We start from the raw sequence: 16,444 nt of genomic DNA, 5'->3' as shown, positions 1-16,444 counted from the left end.
TCATCGTTTTGGAGGACTGGATATCGTTAGAAGTACATGTAAAGAGAAGACGAGTATATGGAATTGGCTTACACTCGCCACAAGCTAAATCATGATCATCTCAAATACAATCATCCATAGCAACCATAATACATAAAACCATGGTCCGACTACGGATGAAATCAAATGATAAAAGTGATATCCATCTTTCAAATCTCACCCTCCCGACCTAGAACACATCTTATGATCGTATTGTTGGTAATATGCCCAAGAGGCAATAATAAATTAGTTATTATTATATTTCCTTGTTCATGATAATAATCTATTATCCATGCTAGAATTTTATTGATTGGAAACACAAATACATGTGGGTACATAGAGAACACACTATCCCTAATGAGCCTCTAAGGACTAGCTCGTTGATCAAAGATGGTCAAGGTTTCCTGGCTATAGACATGAGTTTTCATTTGATAACGGGATCACATCATTAGGAGAATGATGTGATGGACAAGACCCAAATTATGAACGTAGCATATGACCATGTCAGTTTATTGCTACTGTTTTCTACATGTCAAGTAGCTTTTCCTATGACCATGAGATCATGCAACACCCGGACACCGGAGGAATGCCTTGTGGGTATCAAACGACACAATGTAACTGGGTAACTATAAAGGTGCTCTACAGGTATCTCCAAAGGTGTCTATTGGATTGGCATGGATCAAGACTGGCATTTGTCACTCCATGTGACGGAGAGGTATCTCGGAGCCCACTCGGTAATACATCGTCACAACAAGCCTTGCAAGCCATGTGACTAAAGAGTTAGTCACATGATTTTGTATTATGGAATGAGTAAATAGACTTGCCGGTAACGAGATTGAACAAGGTATCGAGATATCGATGATCAAACCTCGGGCAAGTAACATACCGAAGGACAAAGGGAATAATGTACGGGGTTAACTAAGTCCTTGACATAGAGGTTCGACCAATAAAGATCTTCGTAGAATATGTAGGAGCCAATATGGGCATACAGGTCCCACTATTGGTTATTGACCGGAGAGTGTCTCGGTCATGTGTGCATAGTTGTCGAACCCGCACGGTTTGCACACTTAAGGTTCGATGACGTTTCGGTATAGTTGAGTTATGTATGTTGGTGACTGAAAGTTGTTCGGAGTCCCAGATGAGATCCCAGACGTCACGAGGAGCTCCAGAATGGTCCGGAGGTAAAGATTGATATATAGGAAAGTAGCATTTGGCTTCCGAAAAGATTTCGGGCATAACCGATAAAGTACCGGGAGTGACGAATGGGTTCCGGGGTTTCACCGGGAGGGGCCACCCACCCAGGAGGGGACCTAGTAGGCCTAAAGGTGGTGCACAAGGCCCTGGTGGGCTGGTGTGGCCAGCCCAATAAGGCCTATGTCGTCCAAGTGTAAAAAGGAAGAAAAAGGAAATAGGGAAGGAGGAGACCAACTAGGAAGGGAGTCCTCCACCAAACCGAATTGGAGGAGGACTCTCCTATCTAGCTTCGGTCAAACCTCTCCTCCTTGGAGGAGGAGGCAAGGCAGCCCTCCCTCCTATTCCTCCTATATATAGTGGAGGTTTTTGAGGGCAACAAACACCAGAAAATAGCCACGTGTTGTCCTCTCCTCCATAGAGCGTCTCCCTCGTCTAGATTAGTCCGGTATAGCTTGGCGAAGCCATGCTGGATTAGTTCACCACCACCACGACCACGTCATCGTGCTGGAGAACTCATCTACCTCTCTCCCCCTCTTGCTAGATCAAGAAGGCGGAGATCGTCATCGAGTTGTATGTGTGCTGAACGCGGAGGTGCCGTCCGTTCGGCACTATATTGGGATGGATCGTGATGGGATCGCGGGACGAATCATGATGAGATCGCGGGACGAACTGTGATTTGGACCGCAAAGATGTTCGACTACATCAACCGCGTTATATACGCTTCCGCTTAGAGATCTACAAAGGTATGTGGATCCACACACCCCCTCTCGTAGATGGTCATCACCATGGATAGATCTTGTGTGTGTGTAGGAAATTTTTTGTTTCCCATGCAACGCTCCCCAACAGCGGCATCATGAGCTAGGTCTATGCGTAGATGACATCTCGAGTAGAACACAAAGGAGTTTTTGGGCGTTGATATTCAGATTGCTTCCCTCCTTAGTTTTTTCTTGATTCAGGGGTATTGTTGGATGAAGCGGCCCAGACCAAACTTACTCGTACGCTTACGAGAGACCGGTTCCATCGACTGACATGCAACTTGTTGCGTAAATATGGCCGGTAGCTGTTTGTTTCTCCTACTTTAGTTGAATTGGATTTGACAAAGGCGGTCCTTGGAGAAGGTTAAATAGCAACTTGTGTATCACTGATGTGGTTTTGCGTAGGTAAGAATCGTTCTTGCTAGATACCCATAGCAGCCACGTAGAAGACGCAACAACAAATTAGAGGACGTCTAACTTGTTTTTGCAGGGTATGCATGTGATGTGATATGGCCAACAACATGATGTGATATATTTTATGTATGAGATGATCATGTTGTAATAGTTAAATATCGACTTGCATGTCGATGCTATGGCAACCAGCATGAGCCATAGGGTTGTCTTTAATTATTTTGTGCTTAGTGATGCTTTGCTTTATCGCTAGTTCATTAACTTTAGTAGCAACAACGTAGTTAGCACGAGAACCTCGATGGCAGCACAATGATGGAGATCATGGTGTGGCGCCGGTGACGATGGAAATCATGCCGGTGCTTTGAAGATGGAGATCAAAAGCACAAGTTCATGACCATATCATGTCACTTATGATTTGCATGTGATGTTAATCCTTTTATGCACCTTATTTTGATTAGGACGAGGTAGCATTATAAGGTGATCCCTCACTAAAATTTCAAGATAAAATTGTGTTCTCCCCGAGTGTGCACCATTGCGATAGTTTGTCGTTTCCAGACACCACGTGATGATCGGGTGTGATAGACACTACGTTCACATACAACGGGTGCAAAACAGTTGCACACGCAGAACACTCAGGTTAAACTTGATGAGCCTAGCATGTACATACATGGCCTTGGAACACAAGAGACCAAAAGGTAGAACGTGAGTCATATAGTAGATATGTTCAACATAGAGATGTTCACCATTGAAGTTAACTCAACTCACGTGATGATCGGACTTGAATTACTGAATTTGGATCATGTGTCACTCGAATGACTGAGAGATATCGATTTGAGTGATAGTTCTTAAGTAATATGATTAATTGAATTCATTATCATGAACATAGTCAAAATGTCTTTGCAAATTATGTAGTAGACGATTAGCTTGCGCTGTAGCTCCTCTGTTTTTTGATATGTTCCTAGAGAAAACTAAGTTGAAAGTTGATAGTAGCAATTATGCGGATTGGATCCGTAAACATAGGATTGTCCTCATTGCTGCGCACAAGGCTTATGTCCTTAATGCACCACTCGATGAACTGTCCAAGCGTCGTCTGTAGATGTAACGAATATCTGACATACACGTTTTGATGACTACATGATAGTTCAATGCGTCTTGCTTTACAGCTTAGAATTGAGGCTCTAAAACATTTTGAACGTCACGAGACATATGAGATGTTCCAAGAGCTGAAATTAGGATTTCTGGCTCGTGCCTGTGTAGAGTGGTGTAAGACCTCCGACAAGATTCTTTGTCCGCAAAGTAAAGGAGAAAAACTCAATAGTTGTGCATGTGCTCAAATTGTCAGGGTGCTATAATTACTTGAATCAAGTGGGAGTTGATATTCCAGATAATATAGTGATTGACATAGTTCTCCAAAGTCACTGCCACTAAGCTACTGAGCTTCGTGATGAAGTATAGCATACCAGGGATGGAGAAGATGATCCCTGAGCTATTCGCGATGTTTGACACCGCGAAGGTAGAAATCAAGCAGGAGCATCAAGTGTTGATGGTTAGTAAAACCACTAGTTTCAAGAAGGGCAAAGGGAATGAAGGGAAACTTCGAGAATGACAAGTCAGTTGTCACTCCAATGAAGAAACCCAAGGTTGAACCCAAAACCGAGAACAAGTGATTCTATGATGAGGGGAATGATCAATGAGGCGGAACTACCCTAGACACTTGGTAGATAAGAAGGCTGGCAACGTCAACAAAAGTAAATTGATATACGTGTTATTGATGTGTACTTTACTAGTACTCCTAGTAGCACATGGGTATTAGGTACCGGTTTAGTTGCTAAATGTTAGTAACTCAAAATAAAAGCTACGGAATAAACAGAGACTAGCTAAAGGCGAGGTGACGACGTGTGTTGGAAGTGTTTCTAAGGTTGATGTGATCACCATCGCACGCTCCCTCTACCTTCGGGATTAGTGTTAAACCTAAATATTGATTGGTGTTTGAGTTGAGCATGAACATGATTGGATCGTGTTTATTGAAATACGGTTATTCATTTAAAGAGAATAATGGTTACTTTGTTTACTAGAATAAAACCTTCAAAGGTCATGCACCTAATATAAATGGTTTATTGAATCTAAATCGTAGTGATACACATGTTCACAATATTAATGCCAAAAAATACAAAGTAGTAATGATAGTACCACTTACTTGTGGCACTGCCACTTGAGTCATAATGGTATAAAACACATGAAGAATCTCCATGCTGATGGATCTTCGGACTCACTCGTTTTTGAATCGTCTGAGACATGCGAACCATGCCTATTGGTGTAAACGCATGAAGAAACTCCATGCAGATGGATCTTTTGGACTCACTTGATTTTGTATCACTTGATACATGAAAATCATGCCAAATGTGCAAGATGACTGAAGGCCTCGTTTTCCAGTGAGGTGGAACGAGAAAGTGACTTATTGGAAATAATACATTTTGATGTATAAAGTCCAATGAGTGCTGAGACACGCAGTGGATATCGTTATGATCTTACTTCACAAATAATTTGAGTAGATACATGTGTAATTACTTGATGAATCACGAGTCTCAATTATTGAAAAAGTTCAAGTAATTTCAGAGTGAAGTTGAAGATCGTCGGGACAAGAGGATGAAATACCTATGATCTGATCGTAGAGATGAATATCTGAGTTGCGAGCTTGGTATACATTTAAGACAATGTGGAAATTGTTTCACAACTCATGACACATGGAACACCATAGTGTGATGGTGTGTCCGAACATCATAGCCGCGCCCTATTGGATATGGTGCATATTATGATGTCTCTTATCGAATTACCACTATTGTTTTGGAGTTATGCATTAGAGAAAACCACATTCACTTTAAATAAGACAACATTTAATTCTGTTGAGATGACACCGTATGAAATATGGTTTGGAGAAACCTAAGTTGTCGTTTCTTAAAAAGTTTGGGGCTATGATGCTTATGTCAAAGGGCTTCAACCTGATAAGCTCGAACCCAAAGCGGATAAATGCATCTTCATAGGATACCCAAAATAGTTGGGTATACCTCCTATCTCAGATCCAAAAGCAAAGTGTTTGTTTCAGAAAACGGGCCCTTTCCCGAGAAAGATTTTCTTTCGAAAGAATTGAGTGGGAGGATGGTGGAACTTGATGAGGTTGTTTTGAACCATCACATTAACCACAGAGTAGAAGGGCGCACGAAGTTGTTCGTGTGGCGCCTACACCAGTTGAAGTGGAAGCTGATGATAGTGATCATATAGCTTCACATCAAGTTACTACCAAACCTCGTAGGTAGACAAGGACACACACTACTCCAGGGTGATACGGTAATCATGTCTTGGAGGTCATGTTGTTGGACAACAATGAACCTACGAGCTATGGAGAATAGATGGTGAGCCTGGATTCCAACGAATGGCTGGACACCATGAAATCTGAGACAAGATCCATGAATAAAAACAAAGTGTAGACTCCAGAAGAACTACCTTATGGTCGTAAGGCTATTAAGTAGATGTGGATTTTTAAAAGGAAGACAAACTATGATGGTGAATGTCACTATTTAGAAAGCTCGATTGTCGCAAAGAGGTTTCCGACAAGTTCAAGGAGTTGACTATGATGAGACTTTCTCACTCATAGCGATGCTAAAAGTCTGTTCGAATTATGTTAGCAGTTGTTGCATATTTCAATTATGAAATCTTGCAGATGGATGTCAAAACATTGTTTCCTCGACGGTTTCCTTGAGGAAAGGTTGTATGTGATACAACCAGAAGGTTTTGTCGATCCTAAGGATGCTGACAAGTATGCAAGCTCCAGCGATCCTTCTATGGACTGGAGCAAGCATCTCGGAGTTGGAATATACGCTTTGATGAGATGATCAAAGTTTTTGGGTTTATACAAAGTTTATGAGAAACTTGTATTTACAAGAAAGTGATTGGGAGCACTATAGAATTTCCGATGAGTACATGTAGTTGACATATTATTGATCGAAAATGATGTAGAATTTCTGAAAAATAGGGTTGTTTGAAAGGTGTTTTTCAAAGGAAAACCTGGAGTAACTACTTGAACATTGAGCATCAAGATCTATGGAGATAGATCAAGACGTTTGATAAAACTTTCAATAAATACATGCCTTGACAAATTTTTTGAATGAGTTCAAAATGGATCAGTAAAAGAAGGAGTTCTTGAATGAGTTCAAAGCCCGACCACGGTATAAAAAAGAGAAAGGACGAGGGTCGTCCCCTATGACTTAGCCATAGCCTCTGTAGTATGCCATACTGTGTGCCGCACCTGATGTGTGCCTTGCCATAAGTCTGTCAAGGGGTACAAAGAGTGATCTAGGAATAAATAACTGAACAACGGTCAGAGTTATCCTTAGTAACTGGTGGATTAAGGAATTTTTCTCAATTATGGAGGTGATAAAAGTGTTCGTCATAAAGGGTTATGATGATGCAAGCTTTGACACTAATCCGGGTGACTCTGGGTAACAAAGCAGATTCGTATAGAGGAGCAGTCGTTTGGAATGGTTCCAAATGGCGCGTGGTAGCAGCATCTACAGGATGACATAGAGATTTGTAAAGCACACATAGATCTGAAAGGTTCAAACCCCTTGACTAAGACCTCTCTCACAAGAAAACATGATTAAACCCCAGAACTTATTGGGTGTGAATCACATAGTGATGTGAACTAGATTATTGACTCTAGTGCAAGTGGGAGACTGTTGGAAATATGCCCTAGAGGCAATAATAAATTAGTTATTATCATATTTCCTTCTTCATGATAATGTCTATTATCCATGCTAGAATTTTATTGATTGGAAACTCAAATACATGTGTGGGTACATAGAGAACACACTGTCCCTAGCGAGCCTCTAAGGACTAGCTCGTTGATCAAAGATGGTCAAGGTTTCCTTGCCATAGACATGAGTTGTCATTTGATAATGGGATCACATCATTAGGAGAATGATGTGATGGACAAGACCCAAACTATGAACGTAGGATATGATTGTGTCAGTTTATTGCTACTGTTTTTTGCATGTCAATGTATCTATTCCTATGACCATGAGATCATGCAACTCTCGGACACCGGAGGAATTCCTTGTGTGTATCAATCATCACAACATAACTGGGTGACTATAAAGGTGCTTTACAGGTACTTCCAAAGGTGTCTTTTGGGTTGGCATGGATCAAGACTGGGATTTGTCACTCCGTGTGACGGAGAGGTATCTCGGGGCACACTCGGTAATACACCATCACAACGAGCCTTGCAAGCAATGTGACTAAAGCATTAGTCACGGGATTTTGTATTACAGAACGAGTAAAGAGACTTGACAGTAACGAGATTGAACTAGGTATGGAGATACCAACGATCAAACCTCGGGCAAGTAACATACCGAAGGATAAAGGGAATAGTGTACGACATTAACTGAATTCTTGACATAGGGGTTCGACCGATGAAGATCTTCGTAGGATATGTAGGAGCCAATATGGGAATCTAGGTCCCACTATTGGTTATTGACCGGAGAGTGTCTCGTTCATGTGTGCATAGTTCTCGAACCCGCACGGTTTGCACACTTAAGGTTCAATTACGTTTCGGTATAGTTGAGTTATGTATGTTGGTGACTGAAAGTTGTTCGAAGTCCTGGATGAGATCCCGGACGTCACAGGAGCTCCGGAATGGTCCGTAGGTAAAGATTTATATATAGGAAAGTTGCATTTGGCTTCTGAAAAGATTTTAGGCATTACCGGTAAAGTACGAGGAGTGACGAATGGGTTCCGGGGTTTCACCAGGAGGGGCCACCCACCAGGAGGGGACCTAGTAGGCCTAAAGGTGGCGCACCAGCCCCTTGTGGGATGGTGCGGCCAGCCCAATAAGGCCTATTTCGGCCAACTATAAAAAGTAAGAAAAAGAAAAAAGGGAAGGAGGAGACCAACTAGGGAGGGAGTCCTCCACCAAACCGAATTGGAGTAGGACTCTCCTCACTAGCTTCGGTCGAACCTCTCCTCCTTGGAGGAGGAGGCAAGGCAACCCTCCTTCCTATTCCACATATATATAGTGGAGGTTTTTGAGGGCAACAAACACCAGAAAATAGCCACGTGCTGCCCTCTCCTCCATAGACCGTCTCCCTCGTCTAGATTAGTCTGACATAGCTTTGCGAAGCCCTGCTGGATTAGTTCACCACCACCACCACCACGCCGTCATGCTGGAGAACTCATCTACCTCTCTACCCCTCTTGATAGATCAATAAGGCGGAGATCATCATCGAGCTGTATGTGTGCTGAACGCGGAGGTGCCGTCCGTTCAGTACTAGATCGGGATGGAGCGTGGGACGGATCGTGATGAGATCGTGGGACGGATTGTGATTTGGATCGTGAAGATGTTTGACTACATCAACCGCGTTATATACGCTTCCCCTTAGCGATATACAAGGGTATGTAGATCCACACTCCCCCTCTCGTAGATGGTCATCACCATGGATAGATCTTGTGTGTGCGTAGGAATTTTTTTGTTTCCCATGCAACATTGCCAACACGTTGAAGAAGAAGAGGAACTCCAAATCAAATAAGCATCGCTCTCTCAACAATCTCATTACCAAGGGTATCATGACTAGCAAAGCTTAATGGGTGAGGTATGGTTAAGTGGTGAGGTTGCAGCAGCACTAAGCATTTGATATCTGCCTAACTTACAAGTACAAGAATAAGAAGAGTGATCTATGCATAAACAAAGATGAACTAGTAATGATCAAGAAGTGATCCTGAACACCTACTTATGAGTTAGTCATAACCCCATTGTGTTCTTTTCTTGGTTCAACCTCACAAGAAGAGACGGTCACGGTTATGCACACACTTGGTGTATCTTAATGGAGTTTGCTTCAAGTTTTCTATAACCCGCTGTTTAACGATTTGCAGGTTGGCACACAACCGCGGGCATGGCTCTCCAAAATATTAAACCCTATAGGGGTGCTCCAACTCATCAATCACAAACTAACCACAAGCCGCGGTGGAAAACCTCACCTCGAAATAGCCCAAAGTATCCTCATAATCTCCATGCACAAGTCATTCGTTAAAGGTAAAACAAATCCAGCAAGAGTGTCCGAAGGGCCAGATCCCGATAGGAGCCGCATGTATCTCGATCTCACAACAGTACGAGATGGGTCACACTACGAGTAAAACCAATCATTGAGTTTCCCCGTGGTGGCCATGTAGTGTGCTTGTTTGGGACCAGCACCATCAACACTAGCCCCGCATGTATTATATTGAATTAAAACCCATGAGGGGGCGGCCCTCTATGCATTTAAAAAATTATCAGTATTATTATGTTGGCAAATTTTAAAACCAATGTTTGATCTTGCCGGAAGAGTTTTATCTCAAAACGAATTATCACGGGGGTCCCCATAACAACCCAAACATGTTAGGAGCACTCAATATGGAATAACATCGGTAATTAGAAAATAAGGCGGCAAGGGTGGAACTAAACACCAAGCAAATGGTCGATCATTCCATACTTTACCAAGTGGATAGGTACATTAAATTTAAATAACAAGAATATTGTGATATCCTATGATATCCATGTCCCAACATGGAACAAACTGCACCTACAACTATCAATGCTATAAGAGGGGTTAAGCAAGTGGTAACTTAGCCAAACAATGGTTTGCTCGGAGGTGGAGGGTTAAAGGCTTAGAATGGCATTTCGGAAGGCTTGACAAACAAGTGGTAGGTTGCGAGACATATCGATAGAAATGAGACAACTAGCATAGCAATGATAGTAGTGATATTCAAGGTAATGATCATCTTGCTTGGAATCTCGGGACGAGCTCACGCTATCCATGGTCGTTGAGGTAGGTATGGCTGCAGCGAAGGTGGGCTCCAGCAAGGCAGGTGGGGGGGCGCAAGGCGAGGTCGACATGGCGGCAATGAGCGACGCTGCGAGGGGAGGTGGCTGACACGGGCCACTGCAGGAGCTCTGTGTGGGGTCGCGCTGCTGCTGCTCGCTCATGTGGCCACGAATGAAGGCGGACGTGGCCAGGGAGGCGTGTACTCACTAGCTCCTACATGAGTTGGACACGTCCAATGCGAGAAGAGGCGTTGCGCTGAAGTGTGGAGAGAAAAGGAGTCGGATGTGGTGGATCTGGTTGGCTTGGCACGGAATGTGAGGGGGAGGTGGATATAGTGGGTGGTGGCGCAGATGGATTTCATGGATGGGACATGGCTAGGGTTAGGGAAGGTCTGCTCCAGATTTCATATATAAAAAACAAGGGTTTTGCCAAACACTAACATGTTAGAGATCTCCGATGAAATTAGGACGATCGAGCTAAAACGGGTTGGGGAAGTCTAGTGAAGAAACATAAAACGTTTGGGGTATTTGAGGGATGATCCGGACCCACTAGTCGCGATCGCCGGGTTCGGGTTGGGGGGGGGTCAGACTAGGTTGCAAGCGGATTGGTGCACTGTGCATAGAGGCTAGGCAGATATGAGAGGGAAAACGGGCAGCCTCGCATCCGTTTTTATGAACCGAAAACGTGTGACGTTTTAGCCGGCTATAGTGCCACCATATGTTTATTCGTTGGGGTAACAAACGGACTCTGAATGCAATGAAATTTGGCGGGCAGTCTACCTACAATAAAATAAGACCGCTCGCCAAGTTTCAACCCATTCCGAGAATGTTTTATTCCCACTTTTAATACAATATTTCACTGATGTCGTGAGCGCAAGCATGTGTGTTTGATCTCGAAACGGACAACTACAAGAACGTGAAGAACTAGCAACTACGACAAACACAAGTTTTGCCAAATGATGGCAATGGAGTGTTGATGTAGTGCGAATGATATGATGATGAATGGAACAAGAAAATAAAGCACACGGTGAGACTAGAAATAACTCAAGGCATGTGGAGCATCGGTCTTGTCCTGTTACAACTCTCCCCCACTTACAAGAGATCTCGACCCGAGATCTTAGAATGAGAAGATGAAAGACAAAATGGTAGAGGTAAAACTAAGTTGTTTCTTTGAAAAATGAGTGAACCATAGAACCTTGGAGGTTGCAACAAGATGAAAGAACACAAGGGAAAGAAAGGAGTTGGAACCACTCTGACTGAAACGAGATAGGCAAGGAATGGGAAAGAAAGAATTTGGACATCACTCCATTTGAAAAGTGAGGCTAAACTTGATAAGATGGATAGAACTTCAAAAGAGGGCACATCACTCCGGTTCAATGGATAAGCAAGGAAAAGAGCATGATCATGACGAAACGAGGTCCTGGGTAAAAGAGAGCAACCTCCACAACAAATGAATAGAAGCTAGACACTTGGAATGAATAGAATGACAACTTCTATCACAACTGAATTTAAAAGCATCCTTACGAAGAAGGATTGAACGGAGTTGTTGGATAATCAACATAAAAAAGAATAGGCTTGTTGTGGGCTTATTGAAAACATCTCAAAATTATAAGGTGACAACCGACCACTAACGGAAAGAATTGGTTGCTTGGTAGAACAAGATATGCAAAACTTCTTTCACCAAGAGGATGATTTGAGAACTTGGATCAACGATAATAACCATAATAGCAACACTCCTTAGGAAAAGCTTTAGGCGAAATCCAACCCAAGATAGCTTCAATGAAGAAACGATGGGATTGTATATCTCATTCTTGACAAATTCTATTTGAGACTCCTCATGAATCAAGAAATACTATACACCATCTCAAAAGATAATGCAAAAAGAATTGCGCTTTGAAGCTATCTTGAAGAACACGTCGAGAACGAATTAAAATCCTTAACGACCCACCATGAAGAACCACTTGGAGAATAGTGGAATGAAAGTATGATAGAAGAGAATTGACGGTTGCAAAAAAGAACAAGATTGAGGCCTTGCCATGATTTAGATGAAGCTTCGTGACGAGATACTTGAGAAAAACTAGGAACTCCAGAAAATAAAAGATGAACAACTTAGAACCGAGAATTTGATATCATTAACCACTTTGGAAGAAGGAATCGAAATCACCTTAATGAAACAACTATAAGAAATATGTTGTATTATCCTTCATCAAGTTAAATTGATGACAAGCAACGGATTTGGCATACTGCTTATTCTTCGTGAAAAGTTGAAGAGAGATAACACGAACTTGAACAAGTCTTCAACGAAACACATATAAGAATTTGAAATAGATGAGAATATTGTGAATGAATTGGGATACATGAGAACGAAGAGATCATGAGCCGCCTAGCAGAAAAGTTCAACAGACGTCTAGCCGAGAACTTCAACAAGGCACCAATAAGAATTTAGATACGAAAAATTAAAATATTGAATGAAGAGAGAGAAAACAATTGAGAAGAATTAGAGAACTTACGTTGAAAGCTAAGAACGAAGAAATCTTCTGAAATGATGGCTTCCGGAGGATTGAGAAATGAACACAATAATGAAATGCTCCAAATATATATGGAAGGAATTTCTCATGATAAAAAACAATTAGGGAGGGTAGCATGAAGCTTTAACCATGAATCTTCGTGAGAATGGATAAAGATTTAAGAGAAACTCACCTTTGGTCTTCCAATGGTCAAAAAGATGACAAGAAACAACACCATGAATTAGTGGGACACTCTGGAATAATGAAGAAACAACTGTTGAGACAATAATGAAAATAATTCGAAAACGATCTTGGATACGAAATATGATTGATGGAATCCATTCTTATGTCACATTTGAAAAGAACTTGAGGTCTGAAAAAGATTAGAAGAGCCAGGTAAGATCCTGAGAAAAACATGTGGGTTATGGGCCCAGTCAAAAGAAACATCGTTGAAACAATTGCTTAGAAGAGATATTGCACCATTACAAATTAACAACTTGATGAGGTGAGACTCTCGAAATAATTTGAAAGGACTTTGAATGAAAACATAAATCTTTTGAGATATCTTTGCAACTCCGGATAGAATAGAAAGAGGTGAATAAACAAGAGAGGCTTGACAAAGAATTCCAACATGGTAAAGCATTGAACGAATGAAAAAGGATATGGTGAACACTGAAATGTTGAATTAGATCCACCGCGGAAGAAAACGGAGACGAAGAAATGATGAACTTAGCACCTGAGCATCTTCACGCTGAAAACACCAGATTGAAACATGGATGAAGGAGGATGAAGAAGCTTCACCAGAATATAAGGACACTTGATTCGTGATGATTGGCTCCGGAAGAAAAAGGGACGAAGGGCGGGAAAACAAAGAAATCTTAGGACGTACGAAACGAGTTCTGTAAAGAAAAATGAGGATTGATCTTGCAAATATTGAAAAGGGTTGAATTATCTAGAAGAGAAGCAGTACATATGGAAAAGAATAGACATGCCAACTGATTTATCAAAAGAATTAGCACTCCCGTAGAAATATGAGAACAACACTTAGAAAGATATAAAATCAACACTTGGCATCGAAGAAAATTGAATTACCATACTCCAACAAAACAAAGGATGGGGCTTTCAAATTATTGTTGGAAGGATAATCCTAGGTCACTACTTGAATTCCCACGTGAGAACTCACAAAATTTTCATGGTTATGCAATCTGGTCCAATGGATACACAGAGTAATTATTGTAATAAATCACTCAATTCCTAGCAATAATGCTACACCTCCAATGTATCACATATATCAACACATAACTAGCGAAACCTCGGAAACTCATCTAGCTCAAACCCTTGTAATTGCAATGATACTAAGTATGGCAGTACATCGTGTTACACTGCCCGGTACTATGTGGTGCCAGACTCGTCTCCCCATAAATAGTATTGAATTGATTTCGAACATCTTCGTCCTTACATACTAAGGAAACTAAACGATCATGAATGTGACAAGAACCCCTAGGAGCTCTACTCCCTCGGACTCCCCCAAAGTGTCGGGAGGCACCAAGAACAGAAATCCTGTCACGCCGACATCATATAGTTCCAAAATACAAGTGTGATCCTACAAAACTAAGTGGGAAGAGGGGTAGAATTAAAACTCATACATCATGATTCCTCACGGGAAGAGGAGTAAAAAGGATTCTTACTCTCCGGTATACAAGTAGACTCGAAATAGTTTTTCACTAGACCTGATTCAGCCAAATTCGATCAATCAAGGGGGCACCTAGGTCAGTACTGCTATGGTACCAACTTGTAACTCCCAAGATGCAGTACTATCCTCATACTAGCTCGAGGACCTGATCATTTTGGAGAAATGGATATCGTTACAAGTACATGTAAAGAGAAGACGAGTATATGGAATTGTCTTACACACGCCACAAGCTAAATCATGATCATCCCAAATACAATCATCCATAGCAAACATCATACATAAAAGCATGGTCCTACTACGGATGAAATCAAATGATAAAAGTGACATCCATCTTTCTAATCTCATGCTCCCGACCTGGAACTTATCCTATGATCATTGTGTTGGTAATATGCCCTAGAGGCAATAATAAATTAGTTATTATTATATTTCCTTGTTCATGATAATCGTCTATTATGCATGCTAGAATTTTATTGATTGGAAACTCGAATACATGTGTGGATACATAGAGGATACACTATCCCCAATAAGCCTCTAAGGACTAGCTCGTTGATCAAAGATGGTCAAGGTTTGCTGGCCATAGACATAAGCTTTCATTTGATAACGGGATCACATCATTAGGAGAATGATGTGATGGACAAGACCCAAACTAGGAACATAGCATATGATCGTGTGAGTTTATTGCTATTGTTTTCTGCATGTCAAGTATCTATTCCTATGACCATGAGATCATGGAACACCCGGACACCGGATGAATGCCTTGTGTGTATCAAACGTCACAACGTAACTGGGTGACTATAAAGGTGCTCTACAGGTATCTCTGAAGGTGTCTATTGGGTTGGCATGTATCAAGACTGGGATTTGTCACACCGTGTGATGGAGAGGTATCTCGGGGCCCACTCGGTAATACAACATCACAACAAGCCATGCAATCAATGTGACTAAAGAGTTAGTCATGGGATATTGTATTATGGAACGAGTAAATAGACTTGCCGGTAACGAGATTGAACTAGGTATCGAGATACCGACGATCGTTCCTCACACAAGTAACATACCGAAGGACAAAGGGAATAGTGTACGTGATTAACTGAATCCCTGACATAGAGGTTCGACCGATAAAGATCTTCGTAGAATATGTAGGGGCTAATATGGGCATCTAGGTCCCACTATTGGTTATTGACCGGAGAGTATCTCGGTCATGTGTGCATAGTTCTCGAACCCGCACGATTTGCACACTTAAGGTTCGATGACGTTTCGGTATAGTTGAGTTATGTATGTTGCTGACTGGAAGTTGTTCGGAGTCCCGGATGAGATCCCGGACGTCACGAGGGGCTCTAGAATGGTCTAGAGGTAAAGATTGATATATAGGAAAGTTGCATTTGGCTTCCGAATTTTTTTCGAGCATTACACGTAAAGTACGGGGAGTGATGAATGGGTTTCGGGGTTTCACGGGAGGGGCCACCCACCCACGAGGGGACCTAGTAGGCCTAAATGTGGCGCACCTGAAAGTGTGTTATATTGACTAGAGGGGGTGAATAGGAGATTTTTAGAATTTCATCACTGAGGAAATTCCTTTTGAGGAAATTCCTCACTGATGACTAACTTGCAGCGGAAACAACAAAGTATCAGGGGTGCAAAGTATCACAACAGCAGTTTTCAAGATGAGGAATATGAAAAGCTGTTTGCACAGTACGCAGGCACAGAGAAAGCAGGTGAGGATTAACTCACGTGAAGAATTTGGGGTTGATAAATTTCATAGAAAGTCTTCAGCAAATTCTTCAAACAGTGACAATGAAAATCTTCAACATGCAATATTGAGGAATTGAAAGAGTTGAAGAAATAGAACCCATATCACAGTGAAGACATTGGTTGATGACCCAGTTCCAACTGTTGTGACAGTTGTACGTCTGGTTTGGAGCGGCTTGGTATTGAAACCAAAAGACACACAATCCCTATCGTATTCTCCTTGAGCTAAGGACACACAATCCTCGCTCAACACTCGTGGTAAGTCTTCAGGGCA

The sequence above is a fragment of the Hordeum vulgare genome, chromosome 3H (genome assembly GCF_904849725.1).
Source record: "Hordeum vulgare subsp. vulgare chromosome 3H, MorexV3_pseudomolecules_assembly, whole genome shotgun sequence".
NCBI classification, from domain to species: Eukaryota; Viridiplantae; Streptophyta; class Magnoliopsida; order Poales; family Poaceae; genus Hordeum; species Hordeum vulgare.
Note: the sequence above shows the minus strand (reverse complement) of the source record.